This window comes from Dama dama, chromosome 23 (genome assembly GCF_033118175.1).
Source record: "Dama dama isolate Ldn47 chromosome 23, ASM3311817v1, whole genome shotgun sequence".
In the NCBI taxonomy this organism is placed as follows: domain Eukaryota; kingdom Metazoa; phylum Chordata; class Mammalia; order Artiodactyla; family Cervidae; genus Dama; species Dama dama.
In genome coordinates, this window is record NC_083703.1 from 69898532 (window position 1) to 69924815 (window position 26284).

Genomic DNA, 26284 nt, shown 5'->3' on the forward strand with positions numbered 1-26284 from the left:
TAGTCAAAGCTACGGTTTTTCCAAGAGTCATGTACAGATGTGAGAGTTAGACCACAAAGGCTGAGCACCAAATAATTGATGCTTCTGAACTGTGGTGTTGGAGAAGACTCTTGAGAGACCCCTGGACAGCAAGGAGATCAAGCCAGTCAATCCTAAAGGAAATCAACCCTGAATGTTCATTGGAAAGACTGATGCTGAAGCTCCAATACTTTGGTCACCTGATGCAAAGAGCCAACTCATTGGAAAAGACCCTGATGCTGGGAAAGATTGAGGGTAGGAGGGGAACGGAGCGACAGAGGATGAGATGGTTGGATGGTATCATCAATTTAATGAACATGAGTTTGAGCAAACTCCGGGGGACAATGAAGGACAGGGAAGGCTGGCAGGCTGCAGTCCATGAGGTTGCAAAGAGTTGGACAAGATTTAGCAACTGAACAACAACAATAAAATGTATTTATTTGCAATTATTCAACATTAAGATGTTAAAACTGAATAAACATAAATATTTGGAAAGTTTTAAGATGTCAACACACTTTAGACACATTAATGAATGGAACCTAACAGATGCTCTGTGTTTGTTTTTTTGCAAAGGACCCAGGAACAACTGTAACACTAAATGTATATTGAAACCACTGCGGGTATCTAAATCCAAAAGATCCATCAGTCACATGTGTCACCACAAAAAGCTTGGCTGGTTCTTTTTTCAAAAAATAATTTATTTAGTTTTGACTGCGCTGGGTCTTCATTGCTATGCACGAGCTCTCTCTAGCTGCAGCAAGCAGGGGCTACTCTCTAGTCACAATACGCAGGCTTCTCACTGTGGTAGCTTCTCTTGTTGCAGGGCATAGGCTCTAGGGCATGCAGGCTTCATCAGTTGCAGCTCACTGGCTCTAGAGCGCAGGCCCAATAGCTCTGGTACGCAGGCTTAATTGCTCCACAGCATGTGGGATCTTCCTGGACCAGGGATCGAACCTGTGTCTCCTATATTGGCAGGCGGATTCTTGACTACTGAGCCACCCGGGAAGCCCTTGGCAGGTTCTTTATAAACTTACACACCATTCTTTAGGGACTAGGCCCCTTCTCCATTAACCTGAATCAGTCTCAGCCCCGGAAATCAGTCTGTCCATTCAAAGAGTTGTGTCTCATTTCAGGAGGCAGTAGAGTAAATGCCCCCTTGTTAGGTTTCTATGTGAGGTGAGTAAAGAAGCAGTTAGTAAGAGGCACTTTCAGTCCACTGGCCTGGTCTCCAAGTTGTTCAAGTGATGGTATCCTGGAGTATTCTTGCCTGTAGCTGACTGTGAACAGGGAAGAAGGGGTAAAACGCAACTGTCTTCCTCTCCTGACCAAGCACTACAGACAGAGATCTGGGAGAGCTGACTTTAGTAGGAATTCTCATTTTTCACTGATTTTTGTCAGTTTTCACAAGACCCCCTCTGCAGCTTCTGGAGCTAGCGAGTGTCCCAGCCATCCCTTCACGGTCACTGGAAACTGTAATGGAGGAAAAAACATCTTTTCCCTCCACTCTGCTGCGTCCTTAGCTGGTCTCCTGTCTCCCTGTTCTTAGGGTGGCGGGGCCAAGAAGTATCCTCTGAGGAGACTGGGACTCTCCAGCTCCAATCCAGATCAGAGCTGGGTCAATACTCAAGTGCATAATCAAGAGTTATTTTCAATCATCACCAGGCCACTGGTGAATGACAATTTAGCTTCAGTTGTGTTGGTTAATGAAACTGTGCTTCCGATTTCAAGTTCATGAATGAGTGACTCCAATGTCACAAACGGAGAAGAAATAAAGGAGCTCCTTGTTTTACTTCAAATCTGAAGTTAAAGGGCTGGTTACATCATTGCATGGATACAGATCAGCATTTTCCTCAGTACATCTCATTTTATTCATAAAAAAGGCATCTGTCATCCTTTGGGTAACATGTCATGGATGTGACCTTGTACCAAAAAGTATTGGACATATCTATAAAATATTCCAAAACTCGCATTTTTCCTTTCATTGATTTTAACAATGTCATTTAGTGCTGTCACTTTTTTTTTTTTTTTTTTTACAAAATCCAAGGTGGTGAAAGCTTTCTGCCCCTTAGATGACAAATGCCATAGGGAGATGACCCTGTCTTACTTGCTCACTGCTATCCCCCAGTGTCTAGCAGTAGGTGACACATAGTGCTGCTGCTGCTACGTCGCTTCAGCCCTGCCCGACTCTGTGCGACCCCACAGACGGCAGCCCACCAGGCTCCCCTGTCCCTGGGATTCTCCAGGCAAGAACACTGGAGTGGGCTGCCATTTCCTCCTCCAATGCATGGAAGTGAAAAGTGAAAGTGAAGTCGCTCAGCTGTGTCCGACTCTCAGTGATCCCATGGACCGCAGCCTACCAGGCTCCTCCGCCCATGGGATTTTCCAGGCAAGAGTACTGGAGTGGGGTGCCATTGCCTTCTCCAGGTGACACACAGTAGGTGGTCAATAAAAGTTTGTTGAATAGATTTAATTATGTAAGAATTCACCTTGGTCCTAGTTGTAATTTTAGCAAAAAGACACCTATACACTAAAAATTAGTAATAAGAAGTCCAAATATATTTTGAGCTACAGTCAACACTGGAGTAAGTAAGAGGGTTTCAAGATGACAAGTTTGAAAGGAAAGTACTTATATGAAAGGAAAGTACTTGACAATGTTCTGTTGTGATTGCTGAAAAATCTGCTAAATCTGTGGTCACAATTTAAAAATCATTAAGCTATTAAAAACTCCACAGCCTTCCTCTAAAAAGGGAGTTAAATCTAAAAAGAAGTAAAGGATAAGCAGCCCTTTGCCTTGTTGAGCGCTGATTACATACAGAAACGGTGCTTGGCACATTACACGCTAATTTCATCTAACCCTCACCAACACCCTATGAAACAGACGCCCATTACCTCCCTGTTATTGACAAGGAATCAGACACAGGGAGGCCCAGGGACCTGCCTTAGGTCACAGAGGGGCAAGGCAAGAATTTCAACCCAGACTATTGCTTTAAACCACTTGGCTACCTTGGCAGACACAGTGTTACCCTGGTCATAAAATCACCAGGGCAGTCACGAGGTCCAAGTGAGCACGTGGAAAAGCGATTACAGGGCCTCAGTAAATACCGCTCACCATCTCCCTTCCTGTTCTCCTCTCCCAACTTCTGCATCGGGGGCCTCCCACCCTGGCTCCCTATCAGTTGTAATTTGGGAAGACAAGCGGTGACCCAGTAATTTCCTTCCTCCCTGCTTACAAATTTGGGGGACTTTTGGATATTTTAAACAATTTGTGGTATTGTTTGATGCAGGCCACTGAAAAGAAATTAAACATGTTATAAATAATCGGGGAGGTTAAACACACAGCCTCGGGTCACACAGTATATGGGAGAACTGAGATTTCAACCCAGACATTTTCCCCCCTACCAAGCAGGGCTCCTTTCAGTAGTGGAAGGAGAATCACATAACCTCAAGGTAAGCTGTCTACATGATAATCGGAAGATAAGAGAGTAGAATTCACATAAAACTTGAGAATGTATGGAAGTAAGATGAGAAATGCTGCCAGGGAAGAGGTAAATCCAGAATAATACAAAAGACTTTGCAGAAGGAGGGCTACAGCAGTGTCTGTAAGTTGCCTGTTGCACTAAACCAAGTGAGTATAGGTTTGGAAAAGTTGGCTGGATTGATTTTTAAAGTATCTTCTCTTCTAATCAAAGATTCAATAATTATAATAGAAATGACACTTGGCTTTGTAATTAACTTAGCAAGCGCAGAGAATAAGCACTCTATGAAAGCAGTGGTTATATGAAAATGATAAAAGATGGATTAAGAAATAGATCTTCCAAATCTTTAGTAATTTTTATATGGGCCATCAACCAAAGTATGAATCTAAAAGAACCATTTTTGAGCATTAAGGAAAATTTTAATATACTATTTAAATGACATTAAAGAACTTACTACTAATTTTAGGTACATTAATGGCACTACAGTCATAGGTTTTTTTTACTATTTATACTATTTTTTAGTATTTTTCAATCATTGATAAATCATTTAAGTCACTACTTTTCAACTTGGACTGAATATGAGCATTACTGCTTATTTTTCACTGAAAATAAAGCAGTCTGATCATTTTCAATGTTGAGGCTTTATTTTTTGTTACTGTTGTCTCTCTTCTGTGATTAGGATTTCCCAATTTAATGTCTACTTACAGGATTTAACTCTTAGGATATGTTTGGAAGACACTGTTTTTATTATTTAGGAGTCAAAATTATCCAAACACATTCATCAACAGTGATGAAGTAATCAACTAATTGAGACTAATAATACTTTTTTTTCTTTAAGCCAGAATTAGTCAAACTATTTTATGTATTGAAAAGAAAATTTACATTTACTTAATTAAATTGTAAACATACCATAAAAGCTTCAATTATGCACCAAAATAGGTTCAGAATATTTAGTGAAGGACAAGTTGGAGATTAACACTGAATTTATCCAGAAAAGACCAAAGTCCACAGCTCCATAATGGTAGTGCTCTGCTGCTGACCTGGGTGCTCCTGACACAGGCCCATTCAGTTTATGAAAATTCACCAGCCTCTACACTATGTTCATCTTTCTTTATGTATATTAGACTTCAATTAAAAAGCTTTCTCTGTCATGTTCCATACTTGAAGTATTACGGATGAAACGACAGGGCATCTGGAATTTGCTTTCAAAGACCAGAAGACAGCGGGCCAGGGGAAAGACGGTGTATGGTTATGGGTAAGGAAGAGGATGAAAAAGGGATGGGAAAGAAATGAAATAAGATTAGAAAGGTGCTGACACTGTGGAGGCTGCACGATGGGCTAGTGGAGGCTTGTAATATATATTAGAAAACCACTGAAATTAAAAAAAAGTACTAAAGGGAAAGCATAGTTACTGCTGTATCTGTGCTTGCTTGTGAGCTGCTGAAAGAACAGGGCAACAACCTACTTGTCTCGGAAAACCAGCACGGACAAGGAGGAGATTAATGGGTGAACTATGGTAGCAACATGTCGCTCCACCTCTGTCCCCCATTGGCTCAAGTGATGAACTCAGGGCTGAGGGGCTTTAAGAACCCAGGGAGAGAGGGGTTTTGGTTTTTCAGTGGACGCACGCCTTCTAGGGTGGTGGACATACCTACTGTTTTCAAAAAAAGGAAACGTGGCGGAGGGATAAATTGGGAATCTGGGATTAACAGACTCACACTACTATATATAAAATAGATAAACAACAAGGACTTACTGTAAAGCACAGGGAAATATATATGTGTGTGTGTATATATATATATATTCAGATTCTCATTATAGGTTACTACTAGATATTGAATGTCATTCTCTTACTATACATATACATATATGCACACACATGCAGATATATTTATATGTGAATCACTTTGCTATAGACCTGAAACACTGTAAATCAACTATTTTTCAAGTAAAAAAAACCTCCTCTGTTCCACTAGGGGAAAAAAAAAAGGAAATGGTGCTGCACAGGTAAAATTTAAGGGACTGCAGGACTCCGTGAGCATGTGTGTGCATGCGTGTGCGCTGCAATAACTGCGCCACTCAGGTTCTACACTGCCCACAATGAAGGCACTGGGTAGGCTGCCATCTCAAAGTGACTCTGATAAGCTCCCACATCAAGAACACTGCATCCTAGAGGCCTGCTCAGGAAAGAAAAAAGTTAGTCATGTTCTAAGCACAAACTCTGAGCTAGAAGCATCCACCCTTTAGGGATGCAGAATGTTTCAAAGCAAAACATCTCTGTCAAGAACTTCAGCCGAATCCTCTGGCTTTAAGGAAACAGTTCATCTCACAAGGAGGTAGAGAATCCCTAACAATAAGACACACCTTATTGGTCAGGTCACAGTAAGTTCTACAAAATAAGTGTAAATACTTTTTTTTCTCTAAATTCTGACACAATAATCACCCCCTGAAATGACCAAAAAAGTCTTGGCCACAGTGTTACCTGCTTGGAACAAAGAGTGAAAGAAAAGTACCGGTTCCATGAGCTAAGAGAGTAAAAGCTTGGAGAAAAGGGGGGTCAGGTGCTCATGACCTCCCTGCCCGGTGTTCTCCAGACTCACTTGCTAATCTGTTACTGAAACGCCGCCAGTTACATGAGGCTCTTTCAGCTTAGGAATGTGATTTCAACAATGCATCCATTTTCTCCAAATTCCAGTAGAGTAAAAAAAAAAAAAAATTAGATGCTCTATAATATTTCTTATAAAAGAATTTTATCAGGAACACTGTATCTTATAACCAATGTTTTAAAAACTAAGTATCCACTTACTATGGGTAACTTTCTGGTATATGAAGCTATACTATATTAATAAAAACTTTTTTAAAGTGCTCAGTTTCCATGAGCACTTTATTAAATGTCCTGAAGATGAGAAACTTGAAAAGACACCAAATATGTTGGATAACAGCCTGTCAGGCTGGAATAAAGGGTCCAACCAGACATACACAGAGAGGTACATACCACTGGCAAGAGGGCGAAACAGTACCACAGTTGTTTTCCTCATTTACTTAGCGAGGTAGGAGAGGAACCTCTGAATAAGGGATCAAGAATCTGAAACGGAGAGTATCTTCCGGGGCATCTGATGGGCACAGCACAGCTATCCAAATGCGGAAGGATTTTTTTCACATCGACTCCTCCCCAAAACTGGGCCTCACTATTCAAAGTATGACCTGATCAACGCGCAAGCATCAGCATCACCTGGCAACTTGTTAGAAAGATGGAACCTCAGGCTGCACGCGGAACTACTGAATCAGAACCTACATTTTAGCCAAAGCCCCAGGTCATCTGCATGCACGCCACACAGTTCAGAAAAGCCGAGGATTAGGGGATTACCGTCCACGTGGAGGGAGGTTTCCACAGAGCTCTTCGTGGGCCTCCCCTGCCTCTCACTTTTACTGATGACTCACAGAAGATACTGAAGAACCTTCCGCAAGTCCCAAGTGACAGTCATCTAGGAGGAAACACTCAACTGCACAAGCACCTCTTGGAAGAGGCCAGGCCTGAGAGCAGACCACGTGCAAAGATGTGAGCAACCAGCGATCTGCTAACGAGAAAAAAAAAAAAAGTAATGCACACTTGACTGCATGTCTGCACACGAGACCAGTTCTGGAGAACAGGCTGCAGACCTGGCCATGTGTTCTAACAGAGTGACTGACAACAAACTGTGGCCACAGACGATGGTGAGAACCCGGGTGGGAGGGAAAGGGACCTGGAGTCTTTCCTGAGGAATGGCTGACCTAGAGGACATTAAACCCGAAGAAGAGGTGACTAAGTGGGGACATCGTGGTTGTAATTCACACATCTGAAGGGCTGTCTCAAGACATTTCATTCTGCAAATGTGTTTCTGAGCATCTGCTATGTGCCAGGCACAATGCCAGGAACTAAGGACAGAGGGAAAACCAGAATCGTTAATTGTCTGAATTTTCCTGACTAGTGGAAGAAACTTGTCTGTTGTCCCAGAAAGCGGAGCTGTGGTCGATGGAAGGCTAGTGGAGGACAAGGGCCCCAGACAAAGGAAGCCCCTCTGTCCGAGGGGCTCCAGCTTTGTAAAGAGTGCACAGATGGAATGGCCGGGCCCCCCAGGCTGAGCAGAATGGGTTAGGGAGGGGACGCACGCCTCCCAGGGAGTAGCCTAGGGGACTCCCACGCCAGTGCTATATTCCAGAGTTGCAGGATAACTGGGGCCAATATCATTAATCAAATAAAAAAATCTGTTCAGAACTACACTATATTCAATTTAGCCAAGAACAAATTTTTTAAAACTTAATCACAATTTAGGGTTTCAGCTAAATTTTGTATGTAAACGTAAATGGTGTATAATTTCTCTTTTAGCAGTAGTTTTTTAAACCAAGGATTTAATAAAAATCCTCCACATCAACATTTTAAGCAACAGCTCTGCTTAATGACTCATTTTAATTGTATTCTTACTTCTCTCAGAGACCCTTAAAATTTCTATATTTAATGTTCCTTGATATACCTTCAGAGTTGCCCATCCCACTTCTGAGAAATTATTCTGAAAAAAATAACAATTCCTTTCCCTCTGTCAGAAAGAACAAAAGAGGGAGAAGGTGGGGAAACTAAATGCAGGAAGATTCAAATGAACAATGTTTATAAAGAAAAATAATAGTAAATAAACCACTTATATGTTTGACAAAACTGCCAATCTTTTTTGGTATAAAGCAGGGTAAATGATATCCAACAAGTAGGAGAATGTTTAAGGTAAATTAATAAACTATTTAAATAATCATGAAGGTCATTACCTGTAAACATATGCATAGTGACAACAATATAAACCTGTACAATTTTAGCCATGTAAAATTTATGCATGCATATAATAAAAATTAGGGGGAAAAAGTTTAAGCTTTGTCTTTTTGGCTGTTAGGATTCCTCTTTTTTTAATTTAAAATTTCTACTTTATTGTTGACTGTTCAATAAATAATTTTACAATGAATGTTCCAGGAACCAAAATAATTTTAACTTGTAAGTGTAATAATTTGTACATTAGCAAAAAATGAAATCACACAAAGGTGACACATAGTTGAACCTTAATGTTCAATTGGTTCTTTGTCTTTTATAAACCTATTTTTCATAAATTACCAAAAGTAAAATATAATGAGATTCACGTAATGAAAAGTGCTTAACATTTGTGGAAAGTAAGAAGGACTTTGTACAGCAGCCGCCTATAAACTTCGGGTAAAAGCAAAACTAAATTTCTGGATTCTATTTTGCTTTTCACCTTATTTGATCTCAGTTAACATCGTTCATGCCAAGTTGAGTTTTTTCCCTCTTCTTTCCCCTTCTCTTCAAGTTCATAGACATGAAGGGAAAAAAAGCACACAGCAGCTCTTTTACAGTCCCCCCAGTTCTCCCAGTGACGCCACGAAGGGCGGCTTTCTGGAATGGGCTCAGAGAAAGTCAGACGTGAGGGCTACCTGGCTACCATCTGTCACCACGGGCATCACCAGGACTGAACTGACTTAGGGCCAAGAGACCTGGGTTCAAGTTTTCCACTTCTATAACATGGAAACACTCCTACTTACCCCTGCAATGTGACTGGGTCAGGAGAAAATCCTCAGTAAACGGTGATGCTCAAGAAATGCTTACCGTATCCTTTTTTCCCACCTTCCACTAAACACACACATTCTGTCTATTGTGAAGTCACGTGGTCCTTCTGTCAAATATCTTCCTGTTGCTCTCCAGGTACACTCTCTTCCCATCCCTACCTTGCTCCTACCCCTACAGACTGATTTCTTTTTTTTTTTTTACAGACTGATTTCTATGGATCCCATTAACAGCCCCCCACGTATGTCCAAAGCAGAGTCCCAGAAAGAGGTCAGGGAAGGAAACAGAGTTGGGGGGTGGGGCAAGGAAAGGGTGAGGTTAGCAATTTTAGCAATATTAGCAATATTCTACTTCTGCCAGCTGTACTCCTCAACCAGAGGTCACCGCTCTTCTCAAGGTGGCCTCTTCTGAATGACAAGCCCTTCTGGCTTCTGAAGACCACTCCATCCACTTCTCCCATTGCAGCTGGGGTGGTAAGTTCACCATTGCTCTGTCCCTGGAGATTTCCTCTACGTGCTATCCACACCACTTTAAGCGAACCTAGTTAGGATCCATAATGATTCTAAATTGAGAATATCAGCTTTTCCTGTCAGGACTCTGACCGATAAAGGCCTATCGAAAGCATTCCATCTACAGCATTTTTACCTTGAATCACAGGGGCAGTGGGCAGTTCCAGAGTTCATCTGAGGCCGAGAGGCACATGCAGGCAGAATCTGATGATTGTAAGAAACCAGACTGGCAAAGCCTAGCCTGTGCTCCCCCAACAGGCCTAAAGCAGGCCTTCAACTGAGCCACTGTCCTCAGACCACAGGGGAATTAACATCAGTTCCTAAACTCTTGGGTCCTGTGAACTGGGGGGTGAGGGCCTGGGTAGACCGGTATTTTAATTCCTCAGTCCAGGCTCAGTTAAAGAGCTCCGGTTTTACCCCAAGTTTATTATAATGGTATACAACTCACCAATTCTTTAGGGGCTGAGGAAGGAGAAATAGCAGCCTCCAAAGTCCCGTAGTTCCCACCGGGTCAGTGTTTCAAGTGAGGAGTTGGGAAATAAGCCGTAAGAACTGACGCTCCAACACCGAAAGGGCTCTTCTAACCTCCAAGAGAGCAGAGGAAAAACGTGGAGTAACCAACTCCCCACTCAGACACTTCTCTCCCTCCCAGTTCCTAGGAAAGGAGGGCCCTGTGGCTCACAGAGGGCGAGTGTGCAAGGAAGAACCAGGACCGACCCGACACCAGATCCCTGTATTCAGTCCCCGCTGCTGGTCCAACCTGAAGCCCGACAGCCACGCCCATCCCTCTGGTCAGTGCTAGCCAGCTGCCCAAGCACACAAAAGTTCAGTCAGGCCTCGCCCACCAGGATAGCCTGGTTCAAAATGGACTTCTGGGGACTGAAGTAGTCCCAGTCATCCCCAGACTGAAGACCTCATAGAGTACAGTCTCTTTTTCTTGGGCCTGGAGACACAGAACTAACCTGTCAGCACCCACCATGTACAGAGCACTCTTCAAGATGCCCTGGTGAGTTGCAAAGAACCATTCAATTCTTTCTTTTTAAAATTTACCTTTTAATTAAGAAGATCAGAGAGCTAAACATGTAGCACACGAGAAGGGCGTTGTACATAAAGCCTCGCCCAGCAGAAAGGTGGCAGAGAGCAGGAAGAGCTCAAGGTCTGGGTCACACTTTTGACATGACTGAGCAACTAAACACAGTATGTGAAACATGTGGCAAGTCCCTACCCCTTCTAAAACTCCGTTTCTTCATCATTAAAATAAGGCCAACAACAGTATCTGCTAGTCATGATATCATTATTAACTAGGGTCGTTGTATTAAACCAAATGATATGGGTAACAACTCCGGCCCAGCAGCAGGCATGCTGTGAGGGCACAGTCAATGCCAGCCTTTATCATCAGACCCAACTGAACTAGCTTAAGCCTCCTCTGGCGAAAAATCAAATTCCCTGGCCTCGCTGGCATTTTACCTGCACCCTAGGACTTAAAAGCCTTTGTCTTCTTTTAAAGGAAAGTATATTACAACATTATCAAGTGTAACAAAAAGCTTTACTGTTACATAAGACTACTGAGATAAAAAAAATATTCTGTTAAATAGATATTTTAGAACCTCTACTCAGAGGTGGGTTCCACGAGGGTGGGTTTCAGCTAAGATTCAGCTCAATAAGAGGTGGAGCCACCAGAAAAAGCTAACAAGACCTTGGGATGCTCTACCAAGATCACAATATGGAGAATAAGGAAGGAGGTTACATCTGAAGAAACTAGGAATTCCTAGTCTACAGAGAAAAGCTTGGGCAACAAGAGGGAAGATAGCTGTCTTCAAGTACTTAAAAGGTTGAATATGCTATATGTTGTGGAAAAGACTAAGTAAATCCAGAGGGTCAGAGATTGCAGCTTCCTGAGAGGAAGAATGTTCTCAAGCTAACAGAGGGGTCCCGCACATAAGAGGGGGAGTGGCCTGTGCGCCTGGAGCCTGCACTGTGCAACCAGAGAAGCCACTGCAATGAGAAGCCCATGCACCTCAATGAAGAGCAGACCCTGCTGGCTGCAACTAGAGAAAGTCTGCTGAGCAATAAAGACCCAGCACAGCCATAAATAAATAAAGAAATAAAATCATACCAAAAAGAAAACAAAGAAGGGGACTTGGCATCTCACCAGTGGGTACACTGGAAAACTCTGCATCCTTTCCTATCTGAGCATCCGTATCCTATTGTCTTCTTTGGACACCAGAAATAAACATAAGTGGGAATCAACAGAGTGGGGCTCATGCGTGCAAGCATTTCTCATCCTGATAACAACAAACTCTCGAGAGAGAGTAATATGGGGGCCAAGACTCAGTCCATTATCACACACACTTAGGCAGTCTTACTTCATCTGAGAGGTGTCTAAAATTAAGAATAAATAACAGTCTCATAGTTCTTTATTCTTTCAGAAAATAATCAGCCCAACACTACATTCAAAAAGCCCAAGTAAAACCTGCAGCATTGTTTTGAGTAACAAACCTAAGAGCTCCGTTTAGTCAAAGGCATCTCTGCTTTTCACTCTGTTAAGCTCAGAAAACTAACCACAGGGGGGGAATAAATCAAAAAAGATTCTAAAAATCAAGCCACTGAGAAGAAAGTGATTCAACATTTTCTCGTCTTTGTTTCACCTGCCAAAAAAGATAAAGCGGATTTGGAACTGAGAGAAAAGACAGAAAGAAAGAATTCAAAACGGTAGAAAAAGACATCAGAAAGCAAAGCATGGGAGTTTAGTGACATTAACCGCCCAAGACCTTACTGAAATTCTAGATGCAAGCTGTGTATGCTTTGCTGTCTCTGCCGACCTCTTTTTCACTCCAGGTCAGCAGGAGAAAGAGCTCAATGGCAAAGAATTTGCCTGCAACGTAGGAGACGTGGGTTCAATCCTTGGGTTGGGAGATCCCCTGGAGAAGGAAAGGGCAGCCCACTCCAGTATTTTTGCCTGGGAAATCCCATGGACAGAGGAGCCTGGCGGACTACAGTCCATGGGGTCACAGAAGAGTTGTACATGACTTAGCGACTAAATAACAACAGCAGGAGAAGAGGATAGAAAGGCAGAGGCTTGTCTTGCATTCAGCCCATTTGCTGCCTCCAAGGGCAAGCACAGGTGAGCCCAGGAGAACGCTGGTGCTCTTCGTCACGGAGGCAGTTGTAATGTCAAACCCAGAATTGTGGAATCACAAAATGTGAGGCACAGGGAACAGGCTTAGGGGTGGGGACAAGGGAGTGGAGAACCAAGTTACCAGGCCATGCAGGTCTTCAGAAGCTCTTCTGAAGCAATTCATATTCTTAAGTTCTCAGATGTTTTTCCTTTCAGAAGATGGAGACAATTACTAATTCTTTACAGTTAAATTAACTCCTTCTGTTCACAAAAGACACTATACCAGACTTCACAGCCCTCAGACCCAGTGAGAAACGAATGATCTACTAAAAGACTCACAATCAGGGGGAGGCACCTTCATATGGAGTGTGGCTTCCACCTGAGCTGGAGAAAGCACTCTTTGTCCTAGATCACACGGCATTTTGTCATAACTCTATCCCTCCAGCACCGTCAGGCTGAGGGAACTGGTAAATAAGCAGGGTGCTAAGTGCCACCATACCCACATGAAGCGCCAGGAGAAATGGAGGAGAAGCAGAACCCTGTCTGAGGGGTCAGGGAAGGCTTCCTGGAGGAGGGGGTACCTGAAATAAAGCAGAAAGGCAAGTAGGCACTGTCTTGATGAAAGAGGGGAGGCCTCCTCCTTTTCTAAGAGACACAGAGGAAACTCAGGAAGACCAAGGTCAGAAGCCTGGGTAATGCTCTCATTTCTGGACTGGCCTAAGGACTTGGGGACCACAGAGGGACCAGAGAGACAGGGGGCTAAGGAGCCGGTAAAGGCAGTAAAGGCTCAGAGTGTGACTGGACGCAAGTCAGGTCAGGCAAGGGTCAAAGGCCTGGACTTGGCTAATCATAAAGGGCCTGGAGTGCCCTTTGCCCGAGACATTTCAGGGAAGTGGCAGGGACAGAGGCCAGAGCGCAGAGGGTAAGGAAGTGGAGACTATGGATAAGGCTACTCAGAGGAAGTTTGGCTGAGAATAGGGAGGGAGCCAACAGGAAATACAGCATCAAATTTTCTTTGCCAGCCTGAACCTCTGTCCTGAGCTCCAGACTCACTTCCGTCCTAAAGTCCTCCTTTTCCCTCACCCACTGCATCCAGCATACACTGTGATCTCCCTTCCACCCATTCTCCATACAACAGCCTGAGTGGTCTTTTAAAACTATAAATCAGACCACTGTGATCCCCACCCAAAGTGTACAATGCTTTCCTGCTGCCCTGGGAAGAAACCCTCACCTCCCCGTCCACACTGTGTGCCCAGGGCCCCACTCCCCCCGCCCAGCATCCTCCCACGCCCTGGCCCTCGTGCCGGGCTCCTTTCAGTCCCTAAACCCTCTAAGCACTTCTCTGCCTCAGGAGCTTCACTCAGGCTGCTCCCTCTGCCCGCATCGCCCCTCTCTTGCCCTCCCTGCTCCAACCCAAGCAGCCAGAGGGTGAATCACCTGTGAAGGAACTGCCACTGCAGAGGCCCTCTCCTCCCCTCCCCACCTTCACACCTCTAGCTATCTTCAGAGTCCAAGTTCTCTGGTTCTCCAGGTGGGACATGTCCTGGCTCTCACCGCCAGGGGCTTAGACCTCAAAAACCTCAAGTCCTAGCTCATTTCTTTCCTGTGTATTGACTGTGTGTCTCTGGTCAAGGCATCACTTCACCAGCTTTCTCATCCTGAAAAAAATGAACAAGGTCTGCCTCCTCAGCTCTAGGAAGCTCATCTCAGAAGGTGTGTGCATACCCCGGTTCTCGCCTCCCTGTCTCCCCTGACCCAGGGGCCTCTCTCCTACCTTCCTGGTGCCTCCCATCACGGGGAGCCAGTCCTGGGCCCCTCGGCCCTTCCCCTTTCCCAGGCTCTGTCCCTCGAGGCTGGATGAGGGGCCTGTCTGTTCTTCCACAGTCCTGCCTCCCTGTCCTCAGGCCCCGCCACCCTTCTGTGCCTGCTAAATCCCACACACCCCACATTCATCTCCCATCCAGTAAATGCCTCCTCTCAACCATCTCTCCTCTGGCCTTAGTCACCAGCCCCCATCCTAGGCTTGAAGCATTAAAGCCTCCTGATCATCGACTTTCTCTTTCCCCACCTTGCTGCCTGGATGTCGACAGACCCCAGGAACCATGGAAACCATGGTTTGAAGATGGCAGAGCATCAGTCTGGGTTCCCCCCATCTCCATGGCTGCCTGGATTTAAAACAAACATGAAAATGTTTTAAGCCACTGAGATTTCAGCAGGGTTTATCTGTTGCCAGAACTAGCATTTCTCTAGATAATATAGGCTGAATTTAGATAGTTGGAGAGCAAGGGAGAGGATTCTAGTGGTAAAGAAGAAAGTTTATACAAAAGCCTGAATCTAGGATCACTCGTGGTCTGATGAAACCAGCTTCATTTGCATACTCCTTATCCTTGCACTCCAAAATCACTGCAGACCATGACTGCAGCCATGAAATTAAAAGATGCGTGCTCCTCAGAAGAAAAGCTATGACAAATTTAGACAGCATATGAAAAACCAGAGACATCACTTTGCTGACAAAGGTCCCTATAGTCAAAGCTATGGTTTTTCCAGGAGTCATGTACGGATGTGAGAGTTGGACCATAAAGAAGGCTGAACACCAAAGAACTGATGCTTTCGAACTGTGGTGCTGGAGGAGAAGACTCTTGAGAGTCCCCTGAATAGCAAAGAGGTCAAACCAGTCAATCCTAAAGGAAATCAACACTGAATATTCACTGGAAAGACTGATGCTGAAGCTGAAGCTCCGATACTTTGACCACCTGATATGAAGAGCTAACTCACTGGGAAAGACCTTGGTACTGGGAAAGACTGAGGGCAGGAGAAGAAGGGGGCGGCAGAAGATGAGATGGTTGGATGTCTTCACTGACTCAATGGACATAAGTTTGAGGAAACTCCAGGAGATGGTGAAGGATAGGGAAGCTGGCGTGCTGCGATTCACGGGGTTGCAAAGAGTCAGACACAACTTAGTGACTGAACAACAACAATTCTCTTCAAATTACTTTGAAACACGTTTTCTCATCTAACACAACCATCATCAGCATCACTTATCATCAGTGCTGTTATAATTAACAGTTTGCAAATGTAGAAATGGAGACGTTAAGGTGGGTCCAAGGTCCCACTGCTAGTAAATGGAGGAGCCAGGACTGGATGACAGGACTCCCAACTCACAGTCCACTGGCATCTCCCCTGCAGCATCCAGCCTCTCAGAGCCACACTCCAGGGCTACAACAGAGATACTCTCAGCTGAAGTACACAGGGTGCTGGAATAAAACAAAGGAAGATAGGGAGGGAGTCTGGCAGAATTGGCTAAAGGCAGACTGTGGAGGACTTTATAAACATCAGGCTGTGGAGTTTAACTTTCATACAATAGACAAGGAGGAACAATAATCAGCCTCCACTTTCACAAAGACTTTTCTGCACACCCTCTCCCCTGGCTGTCACTTGTTGCCAGGGGTCCCCTTCACAAAGAAACTAGATGCTCTTATGAGTGCAGAACTTCTGGCCCCAAGCTCCTATAGGCACACCAGTACCCCAACATGGCCTTCCCCTTCCCATACCAAATGCCAGAGGCAGCCCTCCTCTGGCAATGTTGCTGACCACCCTGGTGCACGTCCGTCCATCCACAGAGGACACCTTCATCATCACTTGTCCTTTCTCTCCCCTGAATCCCTGCCTTTGTCCTTTCTTCGAGCTCTGTCTCTTCAGCCTCTGAACATGCTAGAATCCCTCGCATCCTAAAATCGCCCCTTCCTCAAGAAACCCACAGCCCCTCTTCTCCTCATACCTCATCACTGGTCTCCTTTAAGAGGCAGACCCAGATCTCTACTTCATCACCTGGTCCTCTATCCCATCAGTCCCCCACCTTTCTGGCACCAGGGACCCGTTTTGTGGAAGACAGTCTTCCCACCAACTGGGGCAGGGGAAGAGTTTCAGGATGATTCAAGGACAGTACATTTATTGTGCACTTTATTTCTCTAATTATTATATCAGCTCCACCTCAGATCACCAGGCATGAGATCCAGGAGGTTGGGGACCCCTGCTCTATTCCACCGGCTCTAATGAATTATGACACTGAAACAGTCACCTCTAATGGTACCTCCTAAGAGCTGGGTTCGGTGGATGGATAGCAACATTTCCTTCGACCTTTTCAGGACACTTGACAATGCTGCACTCTTGAAATTTCTCTGCCTTGATTTCCACAACCCACACTCTCTTCATTGTCCTCCTCTCTGTCTGCTCCTCCTTGGTTCTGGCTTCTTTTCCTCTGCCTCTCCCCGAAATGTCCCTGTTTCCTATGGTTCCATTTGATCCTCCTCTTACCTTACTCCACTCTCTCTCTGAAATCACCCCACACACAGCTTCAACTGACAGCTACATACTTCCAACTGGTGTGGAAGTATCTTCCAATCTTACATCTCTGCAGTCCAGACCTCTCGTGTGAGCTCTCCACATCCTGGCTACATTTCCCTGCTGGTATCTCCCTGGAGGCTTCCCAGGTGGCACAATTGGTAAAGAATCTGCCTGCTAATGCAGGAGACTCAAGAGACTCAGGTTTGATCCTTGGATTGGGAAGATCCCCTGGAGGAGGAAATGGCAACCCACTCCAGTATTCTTGCCTGGAGAATTCCATGGACTGAGAAGGCTGTGGCAGGCCAGAGTCCACAGGGCCACAGAGTTGGACATGACTGAGCACGCATGCATGCACATCTCCCTGTGGATTCCACAGGCCCCTCAAATTCAATGTGACTAAAACCACACTTAGCACCTTGCTTACCACACTTGTTCCTCCTCTTTCAGCCATGTGGGTTCTCCAGAGAAACAGAACCAACAGAATACGTGTGTATGTGTGTGTGTGTGTGTACACACACATACAAATTAAGAGATTTACTTTAAGGAACCAGCTCACATGATGGTAAGGGACTGGCAAGTCTGAAATCTGCAGGGAAAACCAGCAGGTTGTAAATGCAGCCTGAGTGGATGTGCAGTCCTGGACTCAAACAGGCTCTCTGGAGTCAGGGAAACGGCAACTCGCTACAGTATTCTCGCTGGGATAATCTCATGGACAGAGAAGCCTGGCGGGCTACAGTCCATGGGGTCGCAAAGAGTCGGACACAACTGAGTGAGCACACGTTCAGGGGTGACTAAGTAGTCCATGTTAACTTCAGGCACCAACAAATAGCTGGTTGTCTTACTTGTTATTAACAAACATTAGAATTAGTGAAATATTAATAATATATAGTCCAAATATTGTATTTGGTCATTTTCTGAAGCCAAGGAGTTATGGAAACTCTCCATCAGCTATTCCTTCTGAACAAGACAGAGGCTGATGTTCTCTACCTACATTTGCATATATGTAACTTGACCTTTTCAAACTCTTATTTATGTACTGTCATTTAAGTTTTATAAGACGTTTATAAACCTTTTAAAATTGTGTTTTATTCTATCTGACAGGAAAGAGGGGCAAATGCCTAGGATCATGTAACTGGTAAAAGGCAAAAGTGGGACTAGATACCAGGCCTTTCTGCCCCCACCTATCGTTACTCCACAAACCTGTCCTGGCTTCCTGGCCATGAAGCCTCCAGACTCTCAGGGGCATGAGGCCACAGGGAGACCACGTCTGACTTGCTCCCCCATGGGGTCTAGCACAGTACCTGACACACAGCAGACAAAAAGTACATCATTGGTGAACAACTGAATTCATTCTCTCAGAGTTGCTTTAGTCACCCTGATGGTAGGATGGGGCATAGAGCACTGCCAAATCTCTTGGCTTTTAAAATGCTATTGGCATCATGAGGAATAAAGGAAAAAGAAAATAGTATCTTTTCAAAACCCTATGTGTTTATTCCCAAGGGGATCAGAATTCTGAGCCAGGGCCCCATTTCAGCACATAAAGTAGCAAGGAGTATGTTTTTCAGCTTCCTAGAAAATTAAGTATTGGTCTGCTGGAGCAAGTGGAAGATTGAAAATAGAGCCTTCGTATGGGAAAGGAAAAAGTGCAAGGTCTCTGGCATAGTAGAACCATTTGCACGGCTGGTACAATGGTCCATCTGTCACTAACTTACCATGGCAAAAAATGGGCTTGCTAAAGGAACAACAATTCATTCAGAGGGACCACAGCAATATGACTGAATCTGTAGCACAAAGACGCAGGTCTGAGGCAGGACAAGCAACAAGAACTACAGAGGCTTGGGGCAGGAAGAGAAATTCTGGGCATGGCTTCACAGCCTTTCTATAAAACCCCACGTGCTCGGTCCCACTAGAGCAAGGGGGAACGAGAAGGAGCTGATAAACCATCTTCAGTTTATCATGGTATTCAAGAGGCCTCGAGGGCTTCCCTGGTGGTCCAGAGGTTAAGGGTCCACCTGTCAATGCAGTGGACACTCATTCAATCCCTGATGCGGGAAGATCTAACATGCTGTGGGGCAACTAAACCCATGCGCCACAATTACTGAAGCCCGCACACTCTAGAGCCTGTGCTCTGCAACAAGAGAAGCCACCGCAGTGAGAAGCCTGAGCACCGCAACGGAGAGCAGTCCCCCCTCTCTGCAATCAGAGAAAACCCGCACACAGCAATGAAGACTCAGTGAGGACAAAAATGAAAAAATAAATGACTCTTTAAAAAGTCATTAAAACAAAAAGAGGCCTCCTAACCCAGCAGACTATGCCTTCCCTACCGGGTCTTCACCAACGTCCCCAAGAGTGCCATCTTTCCCCGGTTCCTAAACGGCACACCCAAACATGCACCTTCTGCCGCCATTCTGATTTCCTGCTCACCACCACAGCACAATGCTTCTATTTCTTCAGGGATTTGTGATATCCACTATGATCCCAAGATTATCTTTAAGGGCTTCCATAAAAGCCTTTCGCCATCACACATTCCTTAATACTTCATATGTTACTTAGGGAGACAAGTTATGCAAAGTAATTAAGGCATGAGGCATGCTGGATGAGTGAGTCATTTAGCTAACTGAAAGCTAATTCATTAAGCACCAAAATATTTCTATAGTCTTGCTAAAATAAACGATGCCTTAGTAAACACAGAATATCAAGAAGAGTTCAAAATTCTCCCCAACCTTCAAGATCCTGTCTGATGACAAATATTCCCTGAAACTATCCTGCAGCCCCCTCTTGCCACCTCCACCCACCACCAGAAATAACCCCTCTTTTGTCTGGGAACCCATATTTTGATTATACCTCCTTTGCAGCACAGTGCACGACCTGCTTTAGGTTAGAAACTTAAATGCACCTCGTCTAACTTAAAAAAAAAAAAAAAAAGTTCCTGGAGACCAGAGACTTTTTTTTTTAACCCCAAAGTGCCTAGTTCAACAGGCATACAAACACTTCACAAACTGAAATACTTTTTAAGTGAGTCAGATGCTGTCAAGGGCACCATGACATGGCAGAGCCTTCGGGGGTCCCGAGCTCTGGAGGACAGGAAAAGTGGGATATTAGAGACCACACTTAGTATCACTAACCCTCTTTGGCCTCTGCTCAGTATTTCTCAGCTTTAGAAGAAAATGTTTTTCTACAAGGGAAAAATATTCTAAATTCCTGTTTGGTTTTTCTTTTTTTTTTTTTCCTAAAAGGGAATTACTTTTTAAAAATTTCAACTGCAAACAGAAAATTCTGGTGGAGCTGGCATTGTTAAGCCTCCACTGCCACATTTTCTGGGTCTCAAAATGTGCAGGCAGATGGCTGCCGGCAGTTCAGCAGGGTGATGGGACAGTGCGCGGAAGGACGTGCAAAGCGACGGGGATACAGCCGAGACACTGTGCCACGTTTGGTGCCCCGTTCATCAAGTTTGAAAGCCAGGCCCCTCAGTACCAACACTGCTACAAGGAAATAAGAAACAGAGCACGCGATCCGGCAAGCTAAGTTTCAAGCTCAAGGTCCAAAGCAACTACTTCTGTCTGGCAGGGCCAACAACATTGTTTTCCCGAAGCTTTTAGTGTTTGGCTATGACGAACCGGGCGCTAAGTATAGTTTAATATTCTAAACATGCAGCTCAAACTCACACCCTCCTCACCAGCAGTAGGGGATTCTAAGCAGTCAGCCCAGGATGGTCAGAATCAACAGAATGATTATAAATCCCAAGCCAAAGAGTTAATTTCCTGATCATTTTTATAAACAAAACAGGAGTCAGTGAAACAAGCACTGTTAGTTATGGTCTTTCACTCTTAACCAAACCCTAATTTGTTAATGGGGCTAAAAGTCTTCTCCTTTTTTTCTCCATGTAACATTAATAGCTAACACTGGTTTTTTGAGTGCAATTATGCTGCTCACATTGACCCTGTGAGATAAGAAATATTATCTTGGATGGTGAACCAATCCCAAGTTCCCTCTCTAGCAGCTATTCTCCTGTAGGATTCCCTGTCCTTATCATGGAAACAGAATTTTCTTCATAAAAGCTGGGAGCATGGGGTGGCAGGCCTTCTGGTATCATGATACTATCTAGTCATGTACGAGGCCCCTTGGGGATAATAACTGCTCTAGTCTTTGGCTTTTCATTGAGTAAGGGTTTTTTAATCCAGTGTCCTCAGAGATAGAACTGTGTCATGTAAGTTAACATTACTGATAACTGACATTAAAACATGCAGGATTAAGATGAAAGCTTTCTAAATCAAACTGCATTACTTCCTTCTCAACCTTTCTGAACTAATCAAACCATAATTCGACCTATCCCTGCTGAACAGGATAGCAATTATGATTGATTAATGTATTCAGAGACCACAGAGGCAGACAAGACTGTTTCCTCTCTGAGTGTCCCCAAACTGCTATCCTCTGGATGACTTTGTAGAGGGAGTTTTGTCTCTGTCATCACCAGCTGTCTCTTCTTGCTTTAGCCAAGGTAACAGACTCTAATGGAGGGTCTCTAATTCAGAGCCTCTGCCATCAGCTAAACCTGGAAAGGCAAGCTATTAAGAGTCACGGGCTAAGGTAGACCCTCACCTGCCTCACTTCAGACCTAAGCAGTTGGCCTCCTGTGTTCTTATCCACTGCAGCCACCTTTCCCAATCCTGCTTAATTACGAAGGATTAGCAGAGGAGACGGTGAGACAAATGGAGAGAGTAGCACTGAACTATACATATTAGCATATGTAAAATACATAGCTAGCTCGAAGTTGCTCAGTACCAGGAGCTCAACAGGTGCTCTGCGACGACCTAGAGGGGTGGGATGGGGTGGGGAGTGGGAGTCAGGTTCAAGAAGGAGACATATGTATACTTATGGTTGATTCATGTCAATGTATGGCAGAAACCAACACAACATTGTAAAGCAATTATCCAATTAAATAAAAAAAAAAAAAAGAATTACCAGGTATGTGTGTGGAGAGTGGAATGTTAAAATATACATTCTCAGTCCCCTCTCCTAGAAATTCTAATTCGGTGGGCCTGGAGTGGGGCCCTGGAAGCTGAATTTTTAACACAGACCCTCAGATGATTTCCACAACCAGGTATAGAAATACAATACTACATGTCACCCATGCTGCTCACTTGGAATCGGAATGCCTTCAGAAGCACAATGAACCTGAGCCACGGCTGATTTCTTCCAGAGAGACCCCGCAACCAACAAAGCTCTGCCACTGCTCTCAGGCAAAATGCCCCAGTCTCCTGAGGCTCCTCCAGGCTGGCCATCAACCTTCTTCTCATTGCTGGTACGCCATTCACCCAAGACTGGGCATGCCTTCCTTCTCTGCACCGCCAAGGTCCTGCCATCCTTTTGATGGCCTGGATAACCACAGGGATGACCCAAACAACTCTTGAGCTTCAGTTACATGGCCTCCTTCACTGAGTTCACTTCACTTGGTCTATGTATGTCTGTGGCAAAACCCAGGCGCCTGTTCTGTCCAATAATTAATTGCTCCAACTCTGAAATCTCCCACTCACATGTCCCTCTCTACTCCAGTGCTCCAATACACCCAGTGCTTGGTTTCATCCACACCTCTGGCCCTTTTCTCCTCCACGTCCAGCTGGGACCCCCTTTCCTGCTTATGTTGATCACTCCCTGCTCGGAGGAACAGTGTAGTTCCTCTGCTACACTGTCCCGCTGCGGCTCACTGCAGCCCGCCTCAACCCTGGCTCAGTCTTATAACTAGAGGTCTTACTTGCTCCTGACACCAGCCAGCTGTCTGCCACTGGTGCCCTGATCAACCCACAGTCTCCTACCTCAACAGAGCCCTGCACACTGCCGAGAGGTCACCGGCATCGCCCCAAGTTCACTCTTCCTCTTCCTGACCTTGACTGTATGTCAAGTCTCCTTGCTTTTCCTCTGACTTCTTTGCACGTACTCGTAGCGAACCTCTGTTTCACAGAAATGATGGAAGTCATCAGACTAGCACTTGCTCATACGCTGTCCCACCAGAAAACACAGCTATGCCCAGATATTTCATCGTAAGCGCTGCCAAGCTCATCCGTGCCTGTGCTGGGCCTACTGTTTGCTTGGTTATTTAAAGCAAGCTCCCTGGTGATAATCATTACTGAAGTAAGCTGTAACAGTCGTGAATGGAGGGAAAAAAAAATCTACCCTCTCAAAGGATCCCTCTACCCTGAGACTCTTAAGACTGGAAGAGTCTAAAAAGAAAAAGAAGAAAACAAAACTCTCTCACCTACAAGCATTTAACTAAATACAAACAAAAGCTGCATCCAGAATGATTACAAATTCTAAGCCAGAGTTAACGCCCTGATAATTTTTATAAACTCAAAACCAGAGTCAGTGAAACAATACTGTTAATTATGGTCTTTCACTCTTAACCCAACTCTAGTTTGTTAATGGGGCCAAAAGTCTTTTCCTAACTTTTTTCCTCCATATAATATTAATAGCTAACATTAATTGCTTTTTGTGTATAATTATGCTACTTATAATGACCCTGTGAGATAAGAAATATTATTTTTCTCCATTTACAGCTGAAAAACAAAAAAACAGACTTAGGCTGTTAAGGAATTTGCCCAAGGGCTTGCAGCTAGTAAGTGGCAGAGGTAAAATTAAAACACAGAGCCTGGGACTTCCCTGGTGGTCTAGTGGCTAAGACTCCGCACTCCCAGTGCAGGGGTCTTGGGTCTGATCCCTGGTCAGGGAATTAGATCCTGCATGCTGCAACTAAGACCCAGCATGGCCAAATAAATAAATATATTTTAAATTTTTATTTAAAAAAACAGCCTGAACACAAACTAATCTATATGCTTCAGCATAGGGCTTGTTTCCAGGAAATGCACAACCCTAACACAAGCATTGTTTTTTATGCTCCAATGTATGCTCAGAAACACAAACATGAAGAACCACCCAATCTCACAGACTGTTCCACGTTTATTTATTCATTCCTACCTTCTTATCAGAGGGCAGCAAAGAATAAGAGGAAAGATTCTACAGTCAGACCATACAGATCCAAATTCTAGCTCCACCACTTTCTTAGCTTTGTAACTTCAAAAGTTACTTCTCTAAGCTCAATTGTCTCAAAACAACAATAAAAAATGATAAGTAATAACCATCACCACCTTAATAGCTTCTCCCAGAGGTTGAGAGATAATGTGTGAACACACTTAACCATGGACCTGACACATAATTTCAAAAAAGGTTGGCTGTTACAATCATTTTATCATTCCACTGTGTAGCTAGTGGAATCTACACAGAGATGGGGCCAAGATTGGACCATAAATAGGCCAAGGCTGTCCCTGCCCTCTTGGTCTTGCAGTCTATTGGGGGAATGAACCATAAAGAAGGAAACAAACATCTGAATGAAACACCCGGAATTCTGGAGACATGCTAAGCAGGAAATGCCTGTGTACCGACAGGGGACAGTGAGGAGGAAGCTTCTGTAAAGGGGTGATCAGGGAAGGGACCCCTCTGAGAAAGGACATTTTCACTGAGCCCCGATGTCGGAGAAGGCCCTTCTCCTAGAAGAGTTTGGGGACCAGTGCTCGGCAGAGGGAAGCACTGTATGGAAGAGAAGTTGGCACCGAGAAGAACCGACAGTACTTCCACCATACAGGAGCGCGGCAAGCGAGGAGTGGAGGGTGGAGAAGAGGCAGAGGCTGGCACTCGAGTGTGGACGTGGCTCTCAGGGCGGTGAGAGGCCTCGAAATGGGCAGGGCACGCTCGAGGGGCAAGGTCTGATAGGCTCGCTGGCTGCAGGGGGAGAATGGCTTAGAGAAGGCAGGAGTGGAAGCTGGGAGACCAGGCGGCAGGCAGGGGCAGTCACCCCAGCTGAGAGAGGACGGTAGCCGGATGAGGAGGATGGAGGGGAGGGCGGGCTTGAAGTATCTGGAGCCCAGGCCGACAGCCCACACTGATGAACCAGATGTGGGCTGAGGAATGGGGGAAAATTCATGTCGACTTTCAGGTCTCCGGCTAAACAATGAATGGACGGACAGTGCTGACTAAAGGGAGGCTGGGGGCAGGAGAAGGCAGGAGAAGAGAGGGCAGAGGGATCGAGAATGAGGAATACAAATCTGGAAGCTTGAGAGGGAGAGACTAAGAGATCAATTGTGGGCATGTGAAGTTTGAGATCATTATGAGTCTGCAAGGAGAGAGAGAAGGAAGGCAGGAGCTAAAACTGTAAATCTAGAACCAAAGAAAGGTCCAGGTGGGAGGTGTAACTGAGGCAGTCATCTGCATCCAGAGGGTAATAAAGTCCTGGGAATGGATGAGATCACTTAGGAAGGGAATCTGATGAGAGAAGGGAGGTAGCCAAGTGAAAGAAGGGAATAAATAATAACAAATCAGGCAGGTAATCTAAAACTAAACGTGGTGATGCAGCCCATACAATGTGCTTGTATGGCTGCCCCAACGACGTGCTTAATAAATGCGTGTGGAACAAATACAAATAAATTCTTAACACATTCCCTTTAGGCCTTCCTTTAAAAGAACAAAATTTTTCATTTATGATTTCTTCTCCCAAATATATCTGAAGCATCAGAAAAAAAAAACTTTTTGATGGTTTGGATTGTGTTCAAAGGAATTCTTTTCCTTTAGAGCAAAAGCAAGGATTCTTTGCAAAAACTCATTAAAATTAAAGATTGCCTCCTTGAAATTCAAGCCTTTAAAAACCTTACACTCACACTCTATTCTCTCTGGAAAATTTCTGCCTCAGTATACAAATTTCCCCTTCCTTATAATGAAAATGCAATTATATGTTTTACTATAGTTGTCATTTTGTCTTGAAAGATGAAACTGGTACTTTCAAATAGTTCAAGAGTCAAATGAGAAATGTAAAAGGCTCAAGAGATCAAGGATTTATTTTAAAATGTTTTTTTTTTAAAAAAAAAAAAAAAAACCTTAAGTTACCTGCTAGACCATCCAAAAACTGATAAGCAGGGAGTTGAAAAGGATAGAATTGCCAGGAAAATAAGTAAATATAACAGCTACTCCTCAGATGAAAATGCAGTAAAGCTGTAATCTCTGGGTATCTGTTGACACAAAAAACTCATTATGCTCTTGAGGCTAAAACTATCACTAAGAACCACCAAACCAAAATCATAGCTGTCAACACCACTGGAATACTTGAAATGTTTCAAAGATTTCCAGTGTAACATAAGGGATAATGCATAAGAAGAAAAGTCAGTAACAGTGGCCAAAACTC

The 26284-nt window shown here is 44.4% G+C and overlaps 1 protein-coding gene across 4 annotated transcripts in view; it reads right to left on the reverse strand.

Annotated features, from left to right (window-relative positions):
* Positions 1–26284, reverse strand: part of ZHX3 (zinc fingers and homeoboxes 3) — a 111316-nt gene that overhangs the window by 82092 nt on the left and 2940 nt on the right. Inside the window, exon 2 of one of the 4 annotated variants that reach the window (XM_061127281.1) lies at positions 10048–10179. The exons of 2 other annotated variants lie outside the window; for them this stretch is intronic. The gene's annotated coding sequence lies outside the window, so the exon portion shown is untranslated. Of the gene's footprint in view, positions 1–10047; positions 10181–26284 lie in introns of those variants that run through there. One more of the 4 variants, XM_061127284.1, reaches the window with a different exon arrangement.